Below are 26,735 nucleotides of genomic sequence, written 5' to 3'. Positions count from 1 at the left end.
GAATAGGGACTGGTGTGTAACCTTGTTTTCCCACTTTCCACCCATAGTCCAAGATATCCAGTGATGAACTTTGTACCAGCAGCCAAACTCTGGTTTGGAGATATGCCCGGAGAGAATACTGTGCTGCAGCTGCTGTAGTTGGGGGTAGTTTCTCAGGTCTGATGTTCCCAACAGCGGCCTGTTTACTAAACACCTCAAATCTCAAGTCCCCCAAGTCTTTAGGTGGTTTGTTGTGGAACATGAGCTGGAATATTTCACAGCCAGCTGTGGTGACGGCATCTTTCTGCGCTTGGATGTCCAGAAATACGTCCATGGCCTTCTTTGCTTGGTCGGTCTTGCAGAGCTTGCTTAGAAAAGTTGATTTGCTGAAACCAAAAATTTCAGACACAGTTTTGCAGCCCAGGAAGCTGTGTAAGAAGATGAGAGACTTCCTGTATTTCTCTGGGATGACCTCCTCCAAAGACCCCCACTCACAACATCCTGTTACCAGACACCACAGGACACCCTCAGAAGGACCATGTCCATTCTCTAATGAGTCACAACTGTTTTGGAGACCTACACAATCTTAGGAAGGCGGTCATAATGTTATGCCTAATCAGTGTATTTCATATTTAAGTTTATTGTTTTGTACTCTCAGTTTTTTTTTTTTTTCCTATTTCACAACATGTATGACACTATTAGACATATCTGCATTAGGACAGGATAAGTCTAAAGACAGCAACCAGCTAGAAAATGTTTATGATCTGATAATTTATTTCTCTATTTTGACTCAGGTATACGTGGAGCTGCGTTTCACCCTGAGAGACTGTAACTCCATACCTTGGGTGTCCGGAACCTGTAAGGAAACCTTCAACCTCTTCTACTTGCAGACGGAGGAGCCGCTCCCGACAGCGACTCGGTTTCGGCCTAGCGACTATGCTAAGGTTGGTTATTTGTCCCGTGTCATGAAAAAGAGTTATGCTGCTGGTATAATTCAAAAGTTGTAAAGTACATGTTTGCTGTTGGCTTGAAGGTGGACACCATAGCCGCAGATGAAAGCTTTACACAGACAGACCTTGGAGATCGTGTTCTTCGCCTGAATACTGAGGTCAGGGAGGTGGGACCGGTAACGCAGAAAGGCTTCTACCTGGCCTTCCAAGATGTCGGAGCTTGCATTGCTCTTGTGTCAGTTAAGGTTGGTGTGCACTGTGCAGGCTTATGTTTGCAAATTTAAATTCCTTGCACCTTCTGCCACATTCCAGCGTCCTGTTTTTGCTCTTCTTCCACCCAAGGTGTTCTACAAGCGCTGCCCGTCCACTTTAAGGAACTTGGCAGCATTTCCAGACACTGTGCCGCATATGGACTCGTCTTCTTTGGTGGAAGTGAGGGGTGCGTGCGTGGAGAACGCGGAGGAGCGGGACACGCCCAAACTGTACTGTGGCGCTGATGGAGACTGGCTGGTACCGCTGGGCCGCTGTGTCTGTAGCATTGGCCACGAGGAGATGGACGGCTACTGCCAAGGTGAGAAGAGGCTTTAGATGTGGCAAAAATACATTTAGAAGGGACTCCATTAGGTCCCGAGTCTGTAGAGGCTTCTGTGCCCCTCACCCCCTCATGAACCTCTCTCCACCTTGGTGGACTCTCATTGCACTGACTACCTATATCCCCAACTGGTGGAATATCTTTTATTTTGTCTGCATTTGTCTACATAGTTAAACAAGGATCCTTTGCTTTCCAAGTCACCTCACTCAAGATTGAGGTGGTCCAGGGGGTTTCTGTGTAGAACTCTGCAGAGATGGGACAGTCCAGGAGGGTAAGGGTGTCCCAGTAGAGGAGCTAACTCAAAGATCGACCACATAATGATAGAGTGAAAGAGAAGTCCAGCCCTTATTAGGCAGACTCATCAATTCTTCATGATGTGGCCCAGTACAAGCTGGCAGGAGACACCACACATGTGCATGTGGGCATTCCCTTAATATGAATGAGACCATTACCAGGGTCCAAGGTTGGGTCAGGGGACCCAACCCCTGAGAACCACCACCCCAGTGCAGGAGCACATGGGTACCAAGCCCAGAGAACCACCACAGCCATAGGGCAATCCACAGCCCCCCGCCTTCATAGAGGGTGCGAGCACAAACCGGCACAGGTTAGAAAAGCCCAACCGTCCACCCACCACCACCACCACAGACACCGCAAAAGTGAGAAGTGTCCCTATTTCTGTGCTTCGTCAGTCCTCATTGCGGAAGCAAAACCCTGCAACGTGACCCTGTGACCCTGTGACCCTGGATGTGGCGTGGTGCATAAGATTGGGACAAAGGAGGAGGATGGGGTTGGTCAGAGGACTCCAGAAAAACTACTGTCCTCCAGTCTTCCCTGACATAGGGCCCCCTGACCCATCCTGCAGTCCCCCAAGATGCAGTGCATGTACAGCTGTGGCTGTGATAAGTAACATAGTGTAGAGAGGAGCGTGATCTGAGTTCAATTTAGGAGACAGGCATCTTTCTGAACCTTACCTTATCTTTATGTACCTCCTCCAAGTACTCCTCAGGTTCCTGTTCCGGTACCGTCAGGCTACCATTCTTCTCCTTACCAAATAGCGACTTCAGAAATCCAAACAGATCCCTATATAATGCTATTCTAACCCGCTCATTCCTTTTAGTATTTTTCCTAATGTACATGCTGCCTACTGCTGTTGGCTAGGCTAATTAGCTGGTGTCTTCTTGTTGGTTGCTAGCTGGTAGCTGACTGCTAGCCTGCTGGTCGGTTTTCAGCTGGACTGGGCTACTAAATGTGTCTTGCCTCGGATCTTGACACAAGAGATTGTAACATCTTACCCTGTGTCATAATGAATGTATTTGTTTTTGTTTTGTGCGTGCATTTGAAACCAATGTTAGAGCAGTGCACTTTAGAGAACGGCATATTAAAACTGACAAGAGAAGAGAAGAGAAGAGAAGAGAAGAGAAGAGAAGAGAAGAGAAGAGAAGAGAAGAGAAGAGAAGAGAAGGCATTGCGTCACACTAGCCCATCTCTAGAGCCTCCCCAGTCATCTGCAGGAGTTTACAGGACTGACTTTCCCTCCTCTCAGTCTAAGATCCTGTTTCCTTGTCTCATCCTTTCCATCCACATTTCTCTTCCCTCCCTCTTCAGCTCCGCCTCCCCTCATCATCTTCTCCTCTCTCTTGTCCTCTTTGTTTACTCTTCACTTTCCCCGTTCACCCCTCCTCCCTTCATATCTCCCTTTTAATCCTCTACTCTCGCCGTTCTCTCGCCGCCATCTTTTTCTTTTCCCCGCTGTGAGCTCGCGAACAATGCAAATAAGAAGGGCTTCTGTGTATAGCCGGGAGTTTTTCTGACATTTCACAATCGCTGCTCTGCGTCTCACGAGGACCACTCTCGGTCATGTGGTTCAAACGGGACAGTGATGATGTCTTGTGCAGATGGGACATCAAGCTCTTTTTGGATTTTTGGGGGTTTGTTCCCTGAAAAATATCATTCTGTCGCAGCTTCAATCATTTCAGCTATTTAACATTTACAATAAAACTTGGAAAACTAAACACCACAGTGCCTCTGTGAGCAGCTTCTTCTCTTCTCTCTCTTTTTTTTTTTTTTGTAGGACGCCTCTTCTCTAATTACTCGTATCAGCACTACCTAAATGTGGCCCATTGTCAGCAGAACAGATTAAGAAAAAAAAAAAGTTCAAGAAACTGATGTTGTTCCAGATAGTCCTTGGCCTGGTTTCTCTCCTAGACTGTGCAGACAGACTGGGGGCTACCTGCTAATTGCCTTCATTTGTTAGTTTCATCGCTAATTTAGTGCCTTGTGTAAAACTCCCTCTCCTTCATTTACTCAGAGTTACGGTTGTAATTAAGGCAGAATCTAAATTGAGCCGCATTACACGATTGCAGCTAAAGTGCCGTCTTACTGCATTCTCCGCACTTACAGCAATCTCAGCTGGTTGGGGTGAAATTCATGCGCTACCCCCTGTGGTGATATAGTTACCCGGGGTGGTACAGAGAGAACTCCAGCAGTCATTAGAACAGCTGATATGTAGGACGGGCTGTAACATCTCTTCTATTTGCTCCTCGGGTGTAATTTTTTCTTTTTATCTCTTTCTGTTTTATCTGCCTTTTATTTATCTTTTTTTTCTTTCTCTCTCTCGCCATCAATTATCTCAAGTTAAACAACACAGAAGCCTGTCAGCAGGGATTACTGATGAGACAGCAGCTCAGAAGCAGCGCTCTCATGGTGTCCCTCATATACGTCCAACATCTATACTCTCCCTTTGGCTGGCAGTCGTGACTTCTTTCAATTGTGCTGTAGTTGCGACAGTGTCGAGGGGATCTTGGCAGCCGCTACAGTGAATGGGTCAGTAACTCTTGGAGCAATAACCCACTTGGCACTCGGAAAACGATGTGTTTGTCAGTTCTTCCAGCCATGCGTGGTCCACATCCCTCAAACCAACAAACCTAAGCCTCGGTGCGATACTGCAGCATTGTTAGACACAGTCAAAATGTACACACGCCTTCTCGTTCAATGCCTTTTCTTTATTTTCATGGGTTCTTTCTGAAGGCTTTTGAACTGTTAAGGAACACATGTGGAGTAAAGTGGTAAAAAAAAAAAAAGACATTTTCCAGACTGCCTGATATTCAAGTGTAATGGACTGTTTGTTGTCTTTACTTAGGCTGGGGACACGCTACGCAACTTTCACTGTCTTTACAGAACTTCAAAATCCTAGGAGTGCACGCTAACAGTCTGGCTAAAGCAGAGTTTTGGATGATGATTGAAAGGCTGGGGATCACACAACAACTGCACCTGATGAGGGATAACAGATAAAAAAAAGCCGATTGAAAGCAACTCTCACTAGGGCTGGACAGTAAGGTCAAACCAAATACCAGTATTTATTTATTTTTTTTTGTCATGATATGAAGTTTTTTAATATACCAGTGTATTCAATTACACCCTGCACTGCGCAACACTGTTTCAGACTGGACCATTTTCTAAACCCACATGGTGCAACTGCGTAAATGTGAGGTGTGGTGAAAACGGAAAGGTCCGAAATTTTCCAGGGGAAAGTCTCCGTTCTGGATGAGCTTTCCACTGGCTAAAGCTGTCCCTGAAAGTGTCCCCAATTTTAGCCTTTTAAGCCTTTTAATTGGCCTTTTAATTAATGACAAAAAAACTGCATGCGCTAATATTGGTACCTGTTTGAATTTCAACTTTTTTTAATATTCTTACTGGTAATCGCATCTTATACATTATGATTATCATTTATTTTATACTTATTTTATCTCCGAGCTGTAAATGTCCCCGAATTTCCACATCAGCAGGCAGTGCTAACATGGGGGCCATGAAAACCTGTTTTACTACTAGTGTGGCATTATTCTACAATATTTACTCATCATCACAGTAAAATAGTCCATCCTTAGTATATCTACTGCATTAATTTCTCTCTCAATCAGTAGAAAGTGTTAAAAACACCCTGTTTTGGTCTTCCCGCTACTTCCCGTCGTCTTCCGACACTATTTCCTGTGTCCCACCCCCTCTCTTTTTCATACTAACCCACTGCTTCCAGACTCAGCTAAGATAATTAAATGAGATTTGATTGACTGCAACTGAGGTCAGATCGGGTCTGTTCCCCTCACACACCAACAGATTTTTGTGCCAGCTACTCATGCTGACTCACTAGCCAACTAGTGCAGACAGGACCAGACTTTGCCCAACTGGCAACAGGGTAAAATATAGTCAAAAAAAATCTTGTAGCACGCCCCCAGCTTTAGATGAGTGATAAATATTAGAATCAGAGAACTTTGCACCAGTCTCACCTCTGCACAAAACAACCGATGGTGTCAAACACATTATGAAGGCAAGAAGCCCACCTGTTAATTAAAAACCATTCCAGGTGACTACCTCATCGAGAGAATGCCAAGAGTGTGCAAAGCTGTGATAAAAGCACATGGTTTTGTTTTCCAGGAAATAACGCTACTGAAAAATCATGATATTTAATTACACTGATGCAGAAATCTTGCCACAAACAAGTCCTGCTGTTGATTTGCAACACTGCCAACAGCGATTTTGAGGTTTGAAAAGGGCAGCTACGTACCTGGGCATCAGCGTGGTGGAGGAAATGCCTTGGTATACACACAGCTACTGTGGAGGCACTTGATATTTAGGCAGCCGCTGTAATGACACGTTGAGTGTAATTAATGAGAGTGATGACAAGGTTCAGGACGCAGAGTTCTGACGGGTGCATCTAGTTATTAAACACAATATAGTCTCTCACGGCAATAATTTACAGAGACCCATCTGTGGTGCTACTTGTGTTCAAAGTACATCATGGTATTTAAGCAGGGCTGCAATTAAATGATCATTTTTACCATGAATTAATAATAAAATGGGTTAGGGTTAATTTACTTTTTATTGTTTCTTATGTGAAAATCAATTTCCCATAATCCAAAATTTAGACAAAAGTCTAAAGTTTAAGTATAAGGACTGGAATGATTAATTTAATTGATTATCAGTCTTCTGCTTCCTTCAGTACAGAGATAAACTCTGGTGAGAAGCTAAGAGACTGGATGCATTCAGTATCTTTTATGTTTTTATGTTAGGAACGGAGATGGTGAGAGGCTCAGAGCCTGTCGGTGTCTCTGCTGATTCAGAGCAGCAGACGTATCTATATAGGTTCATCTAAACAAGAGGAAGCGAAAGCTTTAACAGAACCATATTAGAAGGCGGGGGCGCTGGTCTAGTCTATGTGGGTGCTACATGTCTAAATAACATCCACACGGAGGAATACCAGGTCCAAAAGTTTCCCAGCAAAACTTTGAATCGCCACAAGATGGTTATTCACTTCTCCTGTCGGTGGTTTTAATGTTGTGGCAGATCAGTGTATAGATTATCATTTAACTTGCATTAATCAAACCCCCTTTTGATTACAGATTAACCGTACAACTAGAGACTGCAAAGAAACTTAAGGCTTGTGAATTAACTGGGATTCAAAACACGTCCCGTCTTTTCTGTAATATATAGACGAAAAGTTAAGTATTTACACATCATTACCACAAGAGTCAGAATCTAGAGTCAAATGAGGTAGGTGATTTGGGAACAAACAGTCTGCCACAGTGCTATACTCATCTGAAACAGTTATAGATCATTAGTCAATTTCCATCAACCAGGAAATTAATTTACTATTTAATGAAGCTTTAACCTAACACATACAGACTACTCTCGCTTTTGCGAGACTTCTTGCAGTACCTCCCGTGCCCAGTCGTGCCTGCTAAACCTTCCCTTGGATTATCCCTGCAGTGGATTTACAGACGTGAGAATTAATATTGATCTTATTGTCCGACTGTTAGCCTGAAAGAAAACATCTCCCAAAATGACCGCTGCTTTAAGATTCCCTCTTCTGTCTGAAATATCGCTGTAATATCCAGAGGCTCTGCCGCGTTGTTGCTCTTCCCCGCGCCGCGGTTATCGCCGAGCTGAGATATGTCAAGGAAAGGATGCTCTGCTGTGTAACTCTCAAACAGCCTCTCAGGGCTCGTTAACATCAGGTTAAAAAGATGCGGTCGATAGTAACAACGCCACGGCCTTATAATTCATTATTTATGGGTAATTATTTTCTCCTCATCAAGGATCTCCGCAGGTCCGACTGAGCCTCGCGCCGTAATGAAGACGTGCACTTTGCAAGTAGTTGCGGGAAGTTTAGGCGTGAACTTGCGATGACTTCTGCTTTCTCCTCGTTTTCATTTTGGAACACTGCTTCAAAGGGTGCTGTGATCAAAGCTGTCTGAGAGGCAGCATGGGGAAAGAGCGAAAGAGGATGAGAGAGAGAAAGAGAGAAAGAGAGAGCAGGGAAAACCCCAGCGCCCCTAAATATATGGCAGAGCTCTGCGCTAACACGTCCATACCCCCCCCCCCACCCCCACCACCCCCACCCCCCAGCTGCCTAAACAAAGGCATCAGCTCTTATCAAACCCCGCTTTCCACCCCGATAGCATTCTGCCAGTCTGTTCTGACATCTCAATCGAGTGCTTTATTATTCTATTCCTTTCATTCAGTGTCAGCCACAAGAGGATTACTCAGAGATAGGCTGGTTATATCATGACCTAGATAAGGCAACATCACAGCGCTAATGCTATTTGTTCCACATCCTTTCGTCACGGCACCATATTCAAAAAGGAGGCACCGAAGTGCGGGGGAGGGCTAATAGAGATGTCTTTTTGAATTCCATTTGAGTCGGAGTGGGCACGCAGACAACACCGAAAAAATAAATAAATAAAAAAATAATAATAAAAAACCCGGTGAGTGAGTGCACTCGGTAGCCGGAGAGATTCAAATATTTTGGTCTCAACTGCATATTCAAAATAGCATTTTTTGCTGCTACCTTATGAACATATTCGGTACTTTTCATGGATCTGATGCCGGTCTATCCCAGTTTCGTCTCCCTGTTATCAAAAGTCGATGCTAAGAAAGCAGATTATTAGATATTTTATCCGCATCGGGCTGCTTCCAAACAGGTACACGCACTCGTGAGTTTACATTCTGCTAAAATATAACAAATCTGTTGGTTGTGCCGCCGTCGCCGTGCCCCTCTCTTGTCCATTAAGGCCGGTGTTTACGCTGGACTCTTAACGCAGCAGCGCCAGACTAGAGCATCACTCATTCTCTGTGAACTCCCCATCTGCATATCAAAGCTGAAGGACCAGGGTAAACATAGTCTCTGGCTCCATCTGTTTCTGACAACGTAAAAGCAGAGAGAGAGAAAACTTCCAGCCCCACGCGCCTAAACAACTGTAAACCTTTTTTTTTTTGATTTGTTCTTTTTTTTTTTGTCATCATTACATTTCTGCAAATGATGCACTTGCACATTTGCAGAGGAGCCGACCGGTACCCTGAGCCATGAGGCACGAATATCATGCATCGACCGTTTAAGAGGCTGAGATCAGTACTTTCATGGATCCAAACATACGCTGAATTTAAAAGGGATGTCTTAGTTTCTTGTGGCGAACCATCACCTGACTCTGCACTTTCCCCTCGGCTCTTCAAAGCGTCTTTCAGATCGCTGTTTTGGTTTTCAGTTACTGTGCAACGTCGTCAGTGGACAGGCAGCGAAAAAGAAAGAACTGAACCAACTCTATGCGACTTGCACTCAACCACAAGTTCATACTTATAATGTTGAATATCTGAACACAGCGAGGCATTTATCAGCTAAACAACTAAATATATTAGTGCAGACTAATACTTAGAATGAACAAACTCAATGTGATCTAACGTGAATGCTGCATGGCACCGTGACCTTGACTTCTTGGCAAATGAAAGAGTCCTTTCTAGATTTCATTCTTCCTCTGTGTGTCATCTTCAGTTTGAACATTTGAATAAACATTCTTCAGTATTTCAACACATTAATTTGACTAACTGACTGAAGTAACTAGCAGAATATGCCGATCAGCCACAACTTTACAACCACTGACAAGTAAATAACATCGACCATCTTGTCACAATTCAGTGTTCTGCTGGGAAACTTTCGGATTCATTCTTGTGGATGTTACTTAGACATGTAGCACCCACCTAGACCAGACTAGGGACCACCACCCCCGTAGCAAAGAGACCCCTCGATGGCAGCATCCATCCCCAGTATGATGCAACCTGACACACACACACACACACACACAAAAATAAACACTTTAGGAACAACTCAAAAGAACATGACCCATGTCCATTCTCTGATGAGTCACAACTGTTTTGGAGACACAAGGAGAGACCTACACAATATTAGGAAGATGGGGAAGACATAATGTTACGTCTGATCAGTGCAATTGTTTATCATTTTGAAAGGTACAGCATGTCATAAGCAGCAGCTGGCAGTAGTTTCATATGTGAAACATGATGGAAATAATAGTTTTGCTGCAACCTTTCATATTGCATGAAGAATCCACGGGTACCTGTGTGTGTGTGTGTGTCTGTGTGTGTGTGGTCAGGCTTGTGTGTGTGCAGCCGGGATGTTTTCAAACTTTTCAATAGAAATGGGGGTATGAGTATAGTAATTGCTTTTTTTGGTGGCGATCTCCTCAGCTTATACTAAAAAGCAGGGAGCAGCTGGAATTCCAGATGAATCTGTGTGTTTGTTGCCTTTGGCAGGACCTCCGCACAGGAGGAAAGTAATATCCATGAGAATGAGGTGGCTCAAAAATTGGAAGCTGGGTGACGAATTACTCTTCTCATTAGGAGCTAAGCAGCGTCGTGATTCAGGGCGAGGAGTTCTGCACGTGCCGAACTTTTATATTTATATTTATATTTATAGATTTATTTATAGATGCTTCTTCCAGCCTGTTTATGTAGATTATCTATCTTTCTACAATAAAAAAATCAAATGATTTTTATATTATTTACAGCATCAATAATTTCAATCAATCAGCAATTGGTTATGTAATGTGACAGAAAATTAAACCGGAACCTTTTTCACAAACTGAAAAATTCTATTTGTAATTTGCATGTTTCCTCAGGTCCTCTTGCTTCCTCCCACTGTCCTAAAACATGCCATTAATGCTAATGTTATGCATGCTAAAAATGCTGTAGGTGTGAATGTGAGCATAAATTAATGTGTGTATGTGTGAGTTACTGACGACTCATACCTCACCTCTCGTCCCCCGTCAGCTGGGAGACCCTCCAGCCCCCGTCTGCAGACGCCACAGCTATAGGCTACAGGATGCTTTTATTATTTATGCTTTTATTATTCATTTCACGGCTTAATTCAAGTAGGCACGTCAAATATTTGTTTGGCTTTAGATATGTTTGAACGATGTGTGCGAATTTGCTGTTTCTAGTGGCCACACATCAGCTTTAGCTGCACGTTTCTGCAGCAGCGATTCCACTTGACCAGCGTCCTCTACATGAGCAAAGGGGCTCAAGGCTCATGGGTAATGTAGTATTTAGATGCGTGCTTGTGACATCATCCAGGAGAGTCATGTGAAAATGCTGAAAAGAGAATCTTAAAAACCACAGAGGTATTTTAGGAGCTGGATGAACTCTTCGATGAAAACATGTTCGCTTATGAAAGTTTTATTGTTATTCTTTTTTCTTTTTAGCTCCCAGGTTGGTGATTCAATAACATCAGTGTTTACTGGCTCGTTCTTATAGGGCCAGGCTATTTAATCTCTAATTTATAGTTAGGCAGAAGTATAAATGTCAGTCAAATCTCACTCTGGCCTGTGTGTAAAACATATTTATTGTATTTCAAAGTGGTCCCGTGTGCCTCTTATCCATTGTGGAGCTGACTCAAATTGGTAAAGGTTTTCCTCAGGTCAAATTTTTCAAGAAAACACACCAAAGCTCACACTTTTATGTACACAGCAATATACTGTTACCTTTTATATATATATCAAATACACAGATCCACAGATACATTGTCCTGCTGTTTCAGCTTGGAGGGTTGTCTGTTGAAATACAGCAGCAGTTGTCTGTGGGAACAATAAATTAATGTAGCTGTAGCAGTGTCTTCATTTACAAAGTGTGGACACCAGCAAGTGAATTAATGTGACTAGACTTCCCAAGGTCTTGGTGACACCTGTCCCATGGTTAACAGTAGGAGACTCTGCACCAATCACTTTATTGAATCTACAGCTACCGACTATTCACATTTTCTGTTCGTGCAAGGCCATACATACAAGAGCTGTTTAATTCAGTTTATTTCACCAGGTTAATCCACTCAGTTTTATATTCCTTCTCCTAGAGGCCCGGGTACAGTGTTGAACATTGGGCCATAGGTTCAATGTTCAACGGATGAAAAAAATGCATCAGACAAGAATAAAATACGATGATGTGAGGAACAGATAAATCTTTCTTTCTTACTTACTTATTGTAACTATGGAAAAATATTAAAACGCTTAAATTATAAACCTTTCTGCCTTGAAGTCTCAAGACTGTCTTGCATGTTTATTTGCTAATTTGAAATTGCCATTCCACTCACACGTCTGAGATAAATCACTCTGCGGTAAAATTAGCCACAAATATCCCGGAATATTAAATAACTGCACGAGTAGTGCTTTATTCTTCTCTGCCGAGATAAGTCCGCGAAGAAGGAGGCAATCTGCCATGGTTATGCTATCGTTTTTGATAAGCCTTAAAGGAAAGACCGACGGAGAGGAAAGCGTGAGGACAGATGGGAGAAGAAATTTATTGGAATAAAGATTAAAAAAAAAAAAATACATATAAGAAAAGGTGAAAACTGTGGCTGAGCAAAGCGGAGAAATAGTGAAAAGATAAGGAAGGAAGCGTTGGTTGGGTTGATGGAAGGAACGAAATGGGAAGAACTGGAAGTAGACAACTCACAATGCTAAGGTCAGCAAAATGGTTTTGGAGTGAAGGCAGGATGTAATTACATTTCTGCAAGACATTATTTGTATGTTAATATTTCCTATTTTACCAGCCTAATAACAGAAAAAAAAAAAACATTCCTCTATCCTCTAACGAGGAGTGTGATTAAAATTTACTTTTTCATTGCATTTTGATTTAGTCCTGAAACCTCAAATGAGTAGTTTCCCCTTATTACATTTTTTATTATTTATTATTAACAACCAGCTAGTGGAGTTAATAATGCTGACGATCTCCCACAAAAGAATGTTCTTCTGGTGAACCTGAGTCCTGACATTTTTATGAATGAAAGCTTCATGGTAACGTCCTGGGGACATTTGTCAGCATGGGCACCACTGGAGTAGATTAGTCTGTTGGGTCAGACTACGCTTAGACACCTTTGCTCTATTCTTGCATCAATGAACCTTGGATGCCTATGACTCTGTTGCCGGTTCATTGATATGCCTTCCTGATTGCTACTGACCACATCAGAGTTGGTATCAAATTCCAATTTTTCTTGCTCTTACCTCATCGACTTTGAGGACAAAAATGTTCACTTGATGCCTAATATGTCCTGAATGCTGACAAGTGCCATGACACCAACATAATCAATGATTAGGTTAATCAGTGTACACTGTATTTAATATTTGAGATTACCACCAACTACCAGTCCACCATTTTTGTAAATAATTTGACAGTTATTTGATGAGTATTCATTCATTTTCTGTAACCGCTCGTCCTCTGGAGGGCCATGGGGACGCTGGAGCCTATACAAGCTGTCAAGGGAACACGATTCAGGGTTCACTCTGGACAGGTCGCCAGTCTGTCCAGAGTGAGAGCAGAGAGCCAACCATTCACACTCACAACTATGATCAATTTAGAATCACCAGTTAACTTAACAAGCCTTTCTTTGGACGGTGGAAGGAAGTCGGAGTACCTAGAGAAAACCGACCCAGGCACAGCACTGGATTCAAGGATTCAAGGATTTTTATTTGTCATTCACAACCATACGGAAGCATGAGCTGAAACAAAATGATGTACTCAGGTCCCGGGCTGTTACCCCATAGTAACTATAATATATAGATACTGAGTAACTGTAAAATAGACACAAGCAAACAGTATATAATACTGATAGCTGTGTCTAACAAAATAAATAAAATAAGATAAGCTAACTAAGGTAGAAAAGGAAATGTACTTAAGAACAAGTAGTAGTGCAGCATGGATTATTCAGTTGCAAACAGAGTTTTAGGTGCGCAAAACTTTAAAACTTTAAACATGCAAAATGTTAAACGTGCAAAGATACTTGAGTTGAGCAATCACACAGCTCCACCAGAGTTCAACAGTCTTACAGCTTCTGGGAAGAAGCTGTTCCTCGGTCTGGATTAGAACCCAGAACCTTCTGGCTGGGAGGTTTCCAGAGTATATGTCTGTGAAGGTTCTGAGCCATTCAGGTCATAGTATATCCAAAACAAACAAAGAAAAACAACAACAAAAACCAACATTAAAGAAAGGAAAAATTTTGTTTGCAAAGAGGTTTTGCCCCTCATCCGAGTAGTTCCTTCAGTTTTAAGGGACTGAGGAGTCGAGGTTTAAATAAGAATATCTGTGGGATATCTTGCTTGACTTGTTTTTGTTAATGATCAGAAACTAATTGCCAAAACGAGTGTCTGGCCTTCGATGAACAATTTTTTTCCCCAAACTTTCGACCAATACCTAAAAATTAACAATAAAAAGTTTGACATGTGAACAGTTTGATTTTATTTTAGACCTCAAAACAAAATAGTCCAAATTACTTTCAATATCCTTTAACTATGGATGGTTTTCATGCCAACTAGTAAGCGTACTACTGCATAATAGCAACATGATGTTACTTGCAAAATATCATTGAGCTTACGCGATGTTCAGCTGTTGGGTAGTAGCAGAACCGGCCCTAGGCAGAATTAATAACTTGTTGCACAAAATATATTGATGGAACCTCAGTTTATTACACATCTTGTAGCATTGTTCTATAGCACATATGGGCAAATACAACTCCATGTTACATATAACAAAATACCAAACAGTCTGAGACCAATCAGAGTCCTGTACATGAGTTGTGTTTGAGTAAATGCTGCATGATGCAATACGTCATTTTCTTCTGATTTCATAGATAAAAATCATTATAGGATTCAACATTTTTTTCAGAACAAAAAATAAATTAAAAAATCAGGCAAATCCTACAACTTGTTATTTTATAACTGCATGCCATCATTGATCACTCAAGAACAATACAGCTTTGAGTGATTCTAACTTTTGTGATAGAAACTTCAGAGTCTTGGCTTTCAAAAGAGACAGAGACCATGCATAAGCCCCAAAATGTTAATGAACAGCATGCAGTTTAATTTGGGTATGTCCTAAATAGGAGTTTCATTTGTTTTTTGTTTTTTTGTTTTGTTTTTTAGCAAAAAGGCTGCAATGATAAGAGGTTAAAATTCAATTTCAATCCAATTTCACTTTATTTCACTTAGATATCAAACTGTAAAAAACGGCAATAGCAATACATAATAAATAGTATAAAATACAAAATACAACACAATTAAAATGCATGCAAAATCACAATATAAATACTTATTGCACAAAATAAAATACAACAGAACCCAGTGCAGACATGACACAATATAAATATAGTGAAATAAGCTCAACATTACCTGGCAAACAGGTTGGTGCTCTATGCAGCAGGACATAAGAGAAAAAGTGGAGGCCATCTCTACACCTGAATACTTCTCCTAAGGTGTGGGTCACTGATGCTAACTCTTGTTGCTATTATTTATTTAACTGTCGCAGTTTAGTCTGTTATCCTCTAGAGTAAACTAGCTTCAGAAAGTAGTCCACCCGTTGCTTGTAACGTTCTGCTCTCTCCACTTTCTGCTCCAATTAAACTAGCTAGAAACAAAAATGATTGATTTTCAACACCTAATTACCTCTGTGTTATTGCTGTTTTGCCTCCTCTTCTTTTCTTCTCTTTCTTCCCTGAGCAACCGAGAGCCTTGGCCCTTTTGACATGATGACATTAACTTCACTGAGAACAGACTTTCCACCGGCTGGCTGCTGTACTGTACTGTGGATACTGTCAGCGGCGATCAACGGTGGAGAGGGCTGGTGGCTGGGCGCTCTGAGCTCTGAGCTGAGCACAGAGCTGCTGCAACAACTAACTTTTGGCTAATACACTTTAGATAAGTTGTAGTAAGTTTTGGTAATACCACGAAATAATAAAATATAAAATTAGCATTAGGCTGTTAGCATGGGGGAGAAAAAAGCTCACTCTCAGTGCACCCCCCTATGGCTCCACGGCGCCCTTAGCATTTGCCACGTTTAGGGAAAGCTCTGGGTAGTAGGCTAATGTCGCTGTTTGTCAATGGAAGCCTGAAGCATACGCGGCTTTAATGTCCTCATACCGTGTTCATTTAAAAACTTGTTTGTGGCTGGTGTGTGTGACTTTTGGAATATTTATTCAGTAAAGGTGCATCGTTACACGTGTGCGCCTCTTCCTTAGTGAGCTAATAAGGAGGCGACAGTGATCCATGGTACCCCGGGAAATAAGGTCAGATCACAGGTGAGGAGAGAAGCAGCTGGAGTTTTGAATTAAGTGTCCGCGTGTTTGCCGATGGGAATGCAGCTGCATGATAACTGGCTTCTTCTTCTCCTTCTTCCATACGTTTTTTTTATTATTATTTATTTATTTATTCTGCAGCGTGCAAGCCTGGCTTCTTCAAGGCTAATGCGGGGAACATTAAATGCGTCAAGTGTCCTCTACACAGCTCCAGCCACGACCAGGCCGCCACCATCTGTCACTGCGATAAAGGCTTCTTCAGGGCCATCAAGGATCCCTCCACCATGGCTTGTACAAGTTAGTGGACTAGTTACCTTCTTAATCCTACATTTCTTGCCTCCGTTCATCGTTTTCTTTTATTAAAGTTTCAAATATGTCATTGATCTGTTTAAGTACAGACACAAGTATCAAAAGATTAAAAAAAAACAGCATTTGTTATGATGGGTTTCATTCATGGATGCTGCAAACTCCTGACATTTATCCATTAAGCTGACAACTGGCCTGCTGGAGTGAAACACTCAGAGCACTCTGAAAACTCGCCACCCCCACACGCCTCCACGCAGATATTCAAAGACACAACGCTTCTCATTTCTTTCTTTGCCAAATCAGATCTCGTACAGCTGTGAGAGGGAAAAAAAAAAAAAAAAAACAACAAGCGCAACAGTTTTATCCTGCAAATTTACACAAGCTGTTGGAATGAAACATAGCGTGTTTAAAGCCAACCACCCACACGCCTACTGTACATACGCGCCAAACACACACGTTAAGGATTCTAATGATGCTCAGTGAAACAGGCGATGGCTGTCAGATCGTGTGCCCACTCTTGGTCTCATCTTAGGGGTGGGGGGTCACATGAGTGTCATGATCTGGAGAACAAATCTGTCTTTTAAAGTGACAAGTGAGTTACCAACGCGTTTCTGTCCCTGAACACTTTTCTCTTCTCTTCAGGGCCTCCCTCAGCTCCCAGGAACCTGGTCTCATTGATCAATGACACGGCTCTCTTCTTGCAGTGGATGCCTCCTAGCGATACAGGAGGCAGGAAGGACGTGGCTTACAACGTCTTGTGCCAGCGCTGTGACGGAGGCGATGGCGACAGCGTTGTGACACAGTGTGAGCCGTGCGAGCCAGACCTGCGCTTCATCCCCCGGCCGCTCGGTATAACCGGCACCTCTGTGGCAATACTAGACTTTGCAATGCACGCCAACTACACCTTCCACGTAGAGGCCGTTAACGGCGTCTCAGGGCTGGGCTTGGCCGCGCGCTCACTGGCGAATGTCACCGTCAAAACCCAGCAAGCCGGTGAGTTGCAGAGTCAATGCAAGTTAAACTTTCAGATTCTTTTTGTTTTGTTTTGTTTTATCTTGTATCTTGTTCAGAAAAGGACGTTAAAAAGCAAAAAATGAGCAGTTATTTGCTTTTCATTTTAAAATTCAAAAATATTAATTGAAATTCGAGGCACTTTTCTCTTTCAGAGTCGAGAATGGATAAACAAAAATTTAAAAACCGTCTGCTTTTAATTTTCTGTTTCTGAAATCAAAACAAAAAAACAAAATCGTTAGACGACAGAAACATATTTTGCATATTTTGCAACCGGAAGTTGCCCTTTTCAAAGATAGATTCACTTTTTGAATCTTGAAAAGAAAATGCAATAATATGGATAGAAAGATGTATGGTAATATAGACATATAGCTATCTTGTACAGTATATGGTGAGATATATAAGACTGTAGTATTTAACACTGACTTTTATTTATGTTTTTTGGTTTCTTTAATGCATGATTAATTGCTAATTTTGCACGGGTGCAACAGGGAAAAAAAACATTGACAAAAAAACAAAAAAACAAAAAAAAAACTACGTATTTTGGATTCTGCAAAGCACCATTTCCAGGGTAACTCATTAACAAATTTCTTCCAAAACCTTTTTCGTTGATGGAGCCACAAATTTCATGCATCTACATTTTCCCACACATTGCGGGGCTTCACTTGGGCATGGTAAGCTACAAAATGTTGCGACACATTCATCATTTTAATCCTGCTTGCATGGGCAAAATGGCAAAAAATTCTGGAATGGTGGGAAATTTCCCAGCAGACTGTTGGAGGAGCCTGTGGGACGGCAGAGAGCTGAGTCAAACAGAGGAGGAACTGTTTCCAAACTACCTTACTAACTAACCACCGGAGGGTTTTAGTTGTCTAAAACGGCCTAAATGTGCACGCGTAACACACACACAGGCACTGACCAAGGTGCTCAACGAAAATGGACTTCCACAACGTTAGTGGGTCGTGTCAAAATTCAAATTTTGTTCCCCATTTATTGTCTTTTGTGAAAATTCTGTGTTGAAGTATTAATAGAGATTAAATTTACTTCCTTGTGTGTGTGTGTGTGTGTGACCTACGCATACACTGTAGTTACATAATAGATGATTCACACCTCATGAATACCGTGCACCGCTGCTGACAGCAGATATTTATACAACAATAACAGGAGCATATTTATTCTTATCTAGATAATGCCCGTCTCCTACCTGAGCGCTGAATCTTCCTCCGCGGCCTCCCGCTCCGCGCCCGGCTAAATGTGCCGACAGGTGAAACACTGCGCTGACCCTTGAAGAGCTGACAGAGTCACTTTGACCTCAGCCTGTTTCTAATTAGTAAAACCCGTCTGACCCGAGGTGGACCACAGCTGCACGGGAGGATTGTCTCGGGCTTGAAATGGCAAAAAAAAAAAAAAAGAGAGAGACCTGGAGTTCCACCTCCACCTCGTGTTTTAAAAGGCGAGAATAATGATGGAATAATTGAGGGAGAAGGTCGAGATGAATAGAAGGGAAGAGAATGGATTAATAAATGATACCTGGCTGTATGAGCGCAGCATGCACGCATACTAAAACTGACACTCAGGTATAATGGATCGCTGTAATTGTGTTAGTGTTGTTTTGGCATTTGTTTTGCAGCTCGCAAGAAAGAAAAGAAAAGTTGGTAATGAAACTGACTGAGCGTGATGTTAATGGAAAAAGCAAACAACAAGCAGGGGATGTCTCAGTGTAGTTTCTTGGGGCCGATCCAAATCCTTTTCAGGATTCCAACTCCAGTTTTATACAACTTTATTTTTCTGCTGCAGAAAAATTAGGGTTAAAATTTAAAACTATCAATCAGATGATCTGAAATGACTCTGCTAAGACCTTACCCTTACTCTGCAAAACCCACAACAGCCTCATTTTATTTGGCCTGCACCTCAAGTCACTAATTGAACCATTAATTACCGGCAGCCTAATGTAACGTCGTAAAAACGGAGCAACCGGCCGACCTGTGGTAACGACACGTCACGGGTTCCACAATCCGAGTCAGAACAGAGTCAGAAAAGAAAAAAAAAGACTCAGAATAGAGTCAGAACACAGCTGGGGACAAATCAGCTTTTTTTTTTAGATTCACACTCCATAATTTTGAGTCACCTTTTTTTTCACTCAGTTGAATTTTTGAATTTTATTCCGACCAAATGTCTCAAGCAGTTCATTGGTTAATGCAGCTTTGAGAATTAGTTGTTATCATTGCATTTGACAAATCAAAAAATCTGCTGATTTTTCATTTCTTTTCCTGAATACGTACATTATCATAGTGCAGCGTCTTCTCCTTAGACTTGATTCGTTCACAAGGGAAATTGCTTGGTCACAGTAGCTCAGGTGCACATAAATCATCCTTAAGAACCATAAGTAAAAAAATAAATAAATAAATAAAATACAAATTTTGCTAAATAAAATAAAATAGAATAGGCATGTGAACAAATGTAAAAGAAATAGAGGTATAAGTAAATCTGTATTATATACATACAGTAGCTAATATTAGCATTTAATGCAGCTCAAAGTAGATTGAGAAGAAATTTACATAACCATCTAATATTTGGAGGTTTTAGTCTGGAGGAAAGTCAGTGGATGAATTCACAGTTACTGAAAGTCATACATTTATATATATTTTTTTAATTGTGTGCTCATGTGCAAAGCAAACTGCTGGATGGTTGGATTTAGCTGCTCGCTGTGTCAAAAGCAATATGCTTTGAACATGAAACTACATTAATAATCTAGTTAACAGACTGTGTGGAGTATTCAGTCCACCGATCAGGCATAACATTATGACCACTCACAGGAGAAGTGAAACATTAATGAAGTGAATAACATTATGAGCGTCTTCCGACAGTTCAGTGTTCTGCTGGGAAACTCTTAGACATGACATTCATTCATGTGGATGTTACTTAGACCATAGGTCTTCAACAGGGGGTTCGTGACCCCTAAAGAGTCCACGGGGAGCTGGTTGATTAGACATTTTTTAATCTTTTTTAAATTTTATTTTACCCCACAAATTAAAATTTCTTTAAATACACATTAACATGAATCCAACATATTTAATAAAGTGATATTTAATAATTAATTTTGAATTCAAAACAAGAATAATAATGTATATTTATAAATATATATATATTTTTGGCCTGAAAAACATTGAAGACTCCTGACTTTGACATGTACCAACCACCTAGACCAGACCAGACACCCCCACCCCCATAACAATGACATAAACAGCACAAGGTGTTGACCTGGCTTCCAAAGTCACTAGATCCCATAACTGATCAAGTATCTGTGGGAGTATTTCTGTGTTTCAGTATTTTTATTATGTCTACCAACATTTATGCATTTTAGTCACAATTAGTCAAACACGATCACAAGCAATTTCCCCCCTGGGATCAATGAAGTAATTCTGAATTCTGATGACACATCCTTGGGGAAAAGAAAAGACTCCAGAGTCGTTTCTCACGGCTAATCCCTCTCAAGCATACAGTGAAACATATTGTATGGTGGATTTATTTTTAGAAATGTAATGTATGCTGACAGGCTGCCATCATGCCATGGAAGCCACATGTCAGGTGTAAATGCGTCACTTCATACCCGTCTCCCTGGCAAAGGCAGCTGGAGTGATGGGAAGAAGTTGGGATGCAGAATAATCTTCGCGGAGGAGACGGAGGAGGAGGAGGAGGAGGAGGAGGAGAAGCAGCCTGTGGGGATGTTCCCATTAAGATGTTTAGAGTGGATTAACTTGTCAAACTTGCCTTTCCTCGGTAGACACACTATGTATGCACACACGCTACCAGGCGCACATGCAAACAAGCAGGCAGACAAATTCACACGCATGTAACATTTGCACACATTGCGTAGCGTATCGGCTTTCTCCCCTTTTCGTCTCTCCTGCAGAAGCACAGACACACACACACACACACACACACACACACACACACACACACACACACACGTTTCTTCCTTCCTCGTTAATCGGAGGTAGCTTTTATTTTGACTCTCTGTGCAGGACAGACGTCTCCATTACAGAGAAGAGAGTGACAATTTGTTTAATTGTGTGGTCTGATACGATGCAGAATGACCCTGGTTATTCTGCCGTTACATAACTGTCCTGCATATTTTATGTGAGAAAAGGACAAAATAAAAGAACACAACGTAAATCATTCATGGCGTCTGAATGCATATTTCTACGGCTCATAGTCTGAAGTTACAGCATTATATTTGTCACAGTTTATTCCCAGAACTTAAAACAAATCAAATTATCTGAAAATATATTTCAGTTTCTTCTTCCTGTTGCTGTATCATACAATGTATTTGTATGCACCGATCAGCCACAACATTAAAACCACTGACAGGAGAAATAAATAACATTAACCATCTTGTGGCAAGATGGGAAACTTTTGGACCTGGTATTCTTGTGAATATTACTCAGACATGTTACAAAGACACAAAGTGTTGACCTGACCTTCAAATTCGCTAGGATGATCCACAGAGGATCCTCCCTTCAACCCGTATGACCCAAACCCCCCTCTAACAACAGCCCTGTTACCAGACGCGCTCAGAAGCCCCATGTCCATTCTCTGACGAGGCACAACATGGTCATAATGTTACGCCTGATCGGTGTGCGGCTAAATGCATAATATTCCAAACTCAATATGGATTGAAAATGAGCCGCGAGAAGTTCTCCCAGTAACCCCGTGCTCGTCGCAGCTCGTTGTCAGGCAACGCAGATGCTGCGAGGCGATTCGTATAATTGATTGCGATACCGTGCCAATAAAAGAACAGCAACTAGTCAAAAGCAGAAGTAGCAATTAACCGGATTCTTCGGTGAGAAGAAGGAGAAGAAGAAGAAGGAGAAGAAGAGGGGATGATTTATTTTTTGTTGGCTCGCTATCTGTTTGTAAATTGCATATTAATGCCTCATTATGCTTTAAATTATGCTAAACCCATTAATCAGAATTACTGATACTTTCTCCTCCCACTTGCCTCCGTGCTTGTCTAACCTTGATGAGTTATAAAGCTCGGCTAAGTAAGATACACGACGAGAGAGGAGCGTTCGTGGCGATGTGATGCACTGGAAGTGTTATTCCATTTCTTTGCCACGAGACATATGTATTTATTCCGGAAAAAACGCGGCTCATCATCTACGGTGGCTATTTGTGTCTGCACTCCTCCGCAATTCATTTCTCTGGGGGTTTGCTGATGAAGGTCATCAGCCGGTGTCCTAACGCATCGCAGGGCAGAGCGAGCAGGACGAGCTCGGCTTTTATGAAGAGTGAAGGGCACTCTGCTCAGAGTGCGACGCCGGCTGATGCTCAGCAGAGCGTTTCTCGGCGAGGAGTCCTCCCACAAAGTTCTCTGCAGCATTCCACGAGGATGCGCGGAGGAAATCGGTGCGAAATTTGTGTAAGGTGTTTTGCTGCGCTGAGCCAAAATGTGCTCCAACAGTAGCAGGAGCGGGAGGGGGATGGTGGTGGCTGTGAGGGGGTGGAGGGGGAGCTAGACTCACTCTGTGTTAAAAGTAATCCTTACATAACGCTTAAAAAGTGTGGGGGGGGGACTGTAGAGGCGGAGGCCTGAACGTGTCGGCTGTTACAGATGGATCCCGAGCAGAATCCCTGTAATTGAATTACACGTCAAATTGAATGGGAGCCGTTCACAAAATGTAATGATGCAATGGACCCGGTGAATGAAACGGGTTAATCAGTACAGATTTGCGCGCTCTTTCTTTTCCTTCATTACCGTCTGCTGTACCACAGACTGTAAATGAGTTCATCATCCGCACTTTTAAATGTGCAGCAGACCCTTTTTTTTCATGAGACATATCCTACAGGTGTATTAACGATGCCTCAGTTCTATTCAGTGTTTCTCACAAGATAAGTATTTATATGCACCAATCAGGCATAACATTATGACCACATTCCTAATAATGCGCAGGTCTACCCTTGTGCCACTAAAACAGTTGTGACCAGTGGTGCAGTTGTTTCCTGTAACCAGTAACTATTTCTCCCATTTAATTTATTTTTTTGCTTTCCTCTTGAGTCTCGGGAAGTGACGTCACATATGTCGCGTTTTCAACATGAGGACAACTCTCGTTAATACCACTCAGGTTCCAAGAAAAAAAAGACTTTAAATTGTCTATGTCAAGACTTTGGAACAAAACCAGTGGTCAGGCAGCATTTTGTAGAAGAAATGCTGCATTTATTATTTATTTATTTTTGGTAGGGGGGATCTGAAGGGGCTAAATGTAACTAATAAAGTAACTTGTTAGCTAACTTAGTTGCTTTTAAAATCAAGTAATCAGGAAAGTAGACAAGTTTTTAAAGTTAAAAACAAAATTATACAGTGTTAAACAAGCTTCTCCTTTTCAGTGCAAAAAAACCCACAAATATATACAAAACAGTGCCAAGAAGGTATAATTTAAGTTAAAATACTAATACTAAAAAATAATAATAAATATAATATAATATATAAAAAAAATGATAAATTAAAATATATAGTTTTTTATTGCAGCAGTGGTAAATGTGTAAACATAAATTGCACAAGTTTTTTTTTTAGAATAGACACATAGACAAGCAGTAATCAGTAATCAGATTACTTTTTCAAGGTGGCAAAGTTTTCAAACTGTGGCAACACTGGTTGTGAATGATCAGAGAATAGACGTGGGTCTTCTGAGGGCGTCCTGTGGTGTCTGGTAGGATGTTTTTAGTGGGGGGGCTTTGGGTCCTATGGGTTGAGGGGAGGGGCCTCTGTCAGTTTGGGATCTAGTGAATTTGGAGGCTGTGTTTCTGCCTTGACCTTGAAGCAACATGCACAAAAGTAAGACCTTCTCCAAACGGAATTCAGCCAACATAGAAACTCTCATTTTTTGTCATCTCATAGATCAAGATAGTGAAAATTTATTTATTCTCCTCCTCAGACTCATTTTCTTTTAAATTTTTTGTGATTTTTATTTTTTTTATTTTATTTATTTTTTTATACTGCATGCCCAAACAGCATGCAAAATTTTCCAGTCTCGTTAAACTCAACAGCCTACATGTCTAGCCCGCGGTAAATTACACTGAGATACCGCTATTTTAGGACGGCGCCCGCTGCACAGAATCACTGGAGCTGTTAAAAGGCGAAAGCTGCATGTCTCAGAAACATAAGTCAGACGTCTCTGATCCTGCTTATTCACAACTCTCTCTAGCAATGCTAATCTGTGCTCTGGGATGTATGTCTGTGGACTTTTTCTATTTGTTTTGGAGGTCCATGCAGTCAACCGCTGACATCTCCTTCTCCTGGAAATGACTTTTTTTTTTTTTAAATTCTTTTTCTCGTGACTGTGTCTGTTACCGAACAGCAACAACAGTTCGAGCAAAAGTTCTCACATGCTGGATCCACGTGTGAACCACTGGTTTGTGGTGTCCTGATTCGGGAGATTTTCCTCTCTCTTGCTTCCTTTTCCTCCTCCAGTGGGTTCTCTACTGTTTTCACCCCCCCTCGCCACACCACCCTACCCCACCCCTTGCTCTGGGAATAAGGCGGACTTCTATTTATATGCTCAGATGCTGGGGAGATGCAACCTCGTGGGATTTCTTTACAGCTCACCCCGTTCACTCTCTTCCTCGGTCTCTTCTCCCTCCTGTCCTTTCTCTATCTGTTTGAGCATCTGCAGTTAACCTATTTTCACATGTTGCCAATAAACCAGCCAGAGCTTATAGATTCTCAATTGTCCTTTGCTGCGTGAACTGTGATTAAACTGTAATGACCGTAATTGTTCGCCTCGAGTCAGTCATCCGCGGTAGAAGGTATCTAACCAGCATATTGATTTAACCCCTAAAATAGGCTCTTGCAGACGAGCGCGGAGGGTTTCCAGAGAGTTTTCCTCATTTTGCAAAAACGTCTGCAGAGAAAATGTTAAACTGACTCTCGGACTCCGTGACGGATGCATGGAAATATTCTTGACTTTATGTTGCAGACAGAAATCTCTTCTACTTATGCGACTGTCCCATACAGTCTTATCCACTGAGTGGGCTGTGCAGATATACTGTATATATACCTGGGTACAATAATGCCCTCCTGATACAGGATATGGGCAAGATTTCTGTTTGGGTGCATTTAAAAAAAAAAAAATCCACTGAAATCACAAGCTCGTAATTTAGATTTTAAATGTGCATAATCTGCATAATATAGACAACTTCATGCAAGAAATCATTTTAATGTTTTAAACACATGTGAAACTGTGTATAAACTATTAACATTGGATTCAAGTACCCCCCTGCAGTACCTCCGCGGACTGACTAGGGACCCCCTGTTGAAGACCTGTATTCATTCCTTTTAAACTGACTAATACGTATTTTGTAGACTGCTCACTTGCAGTGGCCGTACGTGCCTTTTACGCTTTTCTTTTCAAAGTGGATCACCGTGGATGTTTATCTCTGACTTCAACCGAAGCCCAGAATTATTATTAAGTTCAGACTCCTTTTCTTTTTGTTTTCTGTTGGACACTGAAGTTGACTCGAGAATGAACTGATGAGATCTCGATGGTTTTGCTTTTAGCGTATCTCTAAACAAACGCAAAGGTCACTGTGACAAGAAAAAGAAAAAACGAACAGGCGTAACATTATGACCACCTTCCTAATATTGTGTAGATCTCCCCTTGTGCCTCCAAAACAGTTGTGACTCATCTGAGAATGGACATGGACCTTCTGAAGGTGTCCAGTGGCAACACAATCATGTTAGTGTGCTCCTTTGGGTTGGGAGGTGGGGCCTCTGTGGATCATCCCACAGACATTTGATCAGATGGGGATCTAGTGAATTTGGAGGCCAAGTCAACTTTGTGCTGTTCTTCGTGTTTTTGAGATGTTCCTAAACTGGTGCAAAGGTTTCCCAACAGAACCTTGACTTGTCACAAGATGATCAATGTTCTCCTGTCGGTGGTCATAATGTTGTGGCTGATCGGTGTATACTTAATGAATCTGGAGAATGAACACAGACGTAAACTGCAACTTTCGGGTCTCATGAGCAGTGAATATCTTTGGGTTTTGGACAGTTGGTCAGAATCTTGGCCCTGTTGAGTTTATGGAGCTTTTTCTTTCACTGATCTCTGACATTTCACAATCCTAAACTGAATCGACATCATTTTCCACAGCAGCTGTCTAGAGTTTGAACTTTCATTCAAACACAAAAGTTTTGAGGCACTGACGCAACCCAGTTAGGTAGGTGTATAAAAGAATACATATTTATACAGACGTGACTCGGGAGTCTGAATTTGTGCACCCTATTGTAAAAGATACGTTTACATTTTCATCACCTTGGTTGTGGATTTTTGCAGAAGTCAGCATCAAACTGTGTGCATCGTTTTTCTTTTTTTTTTTTTTGTTGTTGAGCTGTTGGACTGTGAAGCGTCGTGTCTGGGCCGAGGCGCCGCTAGAAAAACCTTGGCTTCCTGACAAGATGCGCGAGTTGGATCTGCACCCCGACGCGTCCGCCTTAATACAGCGG

The 26,735-nt window shown here is 41.7% G+C and overlaps 1 pseudogene; it reads left to right on the top strand.

The window, feature by feature from the left end:
• LOC125005445 overlaps positions 1 to 26,735 on the top strand; it is a 62,137-nt pseudogene that overhangs the window by 20,769 nt on the left and 14,633 nt on the right.

The sequence above is a fragment of the Mugil cephalus genome, chromosome 3 (assembly GCF_022458985.1).
Source record: "Mugil cephalus isolate CIBA_MC_2020 chromosome 3, CIBA_Mcephalus_1.1, whole genome shotgun sequence".
In the NCBI taxonomy this organism is placed as follows: Eukaryota; Metazoa; Chordata; class Actinopteri; order Mugiliformes; family Mugilidae; genus Mugil; species Mugil cephalus.
This window is presented reverse-complemented; position numbering and strand designations above follow the sequence as displayed.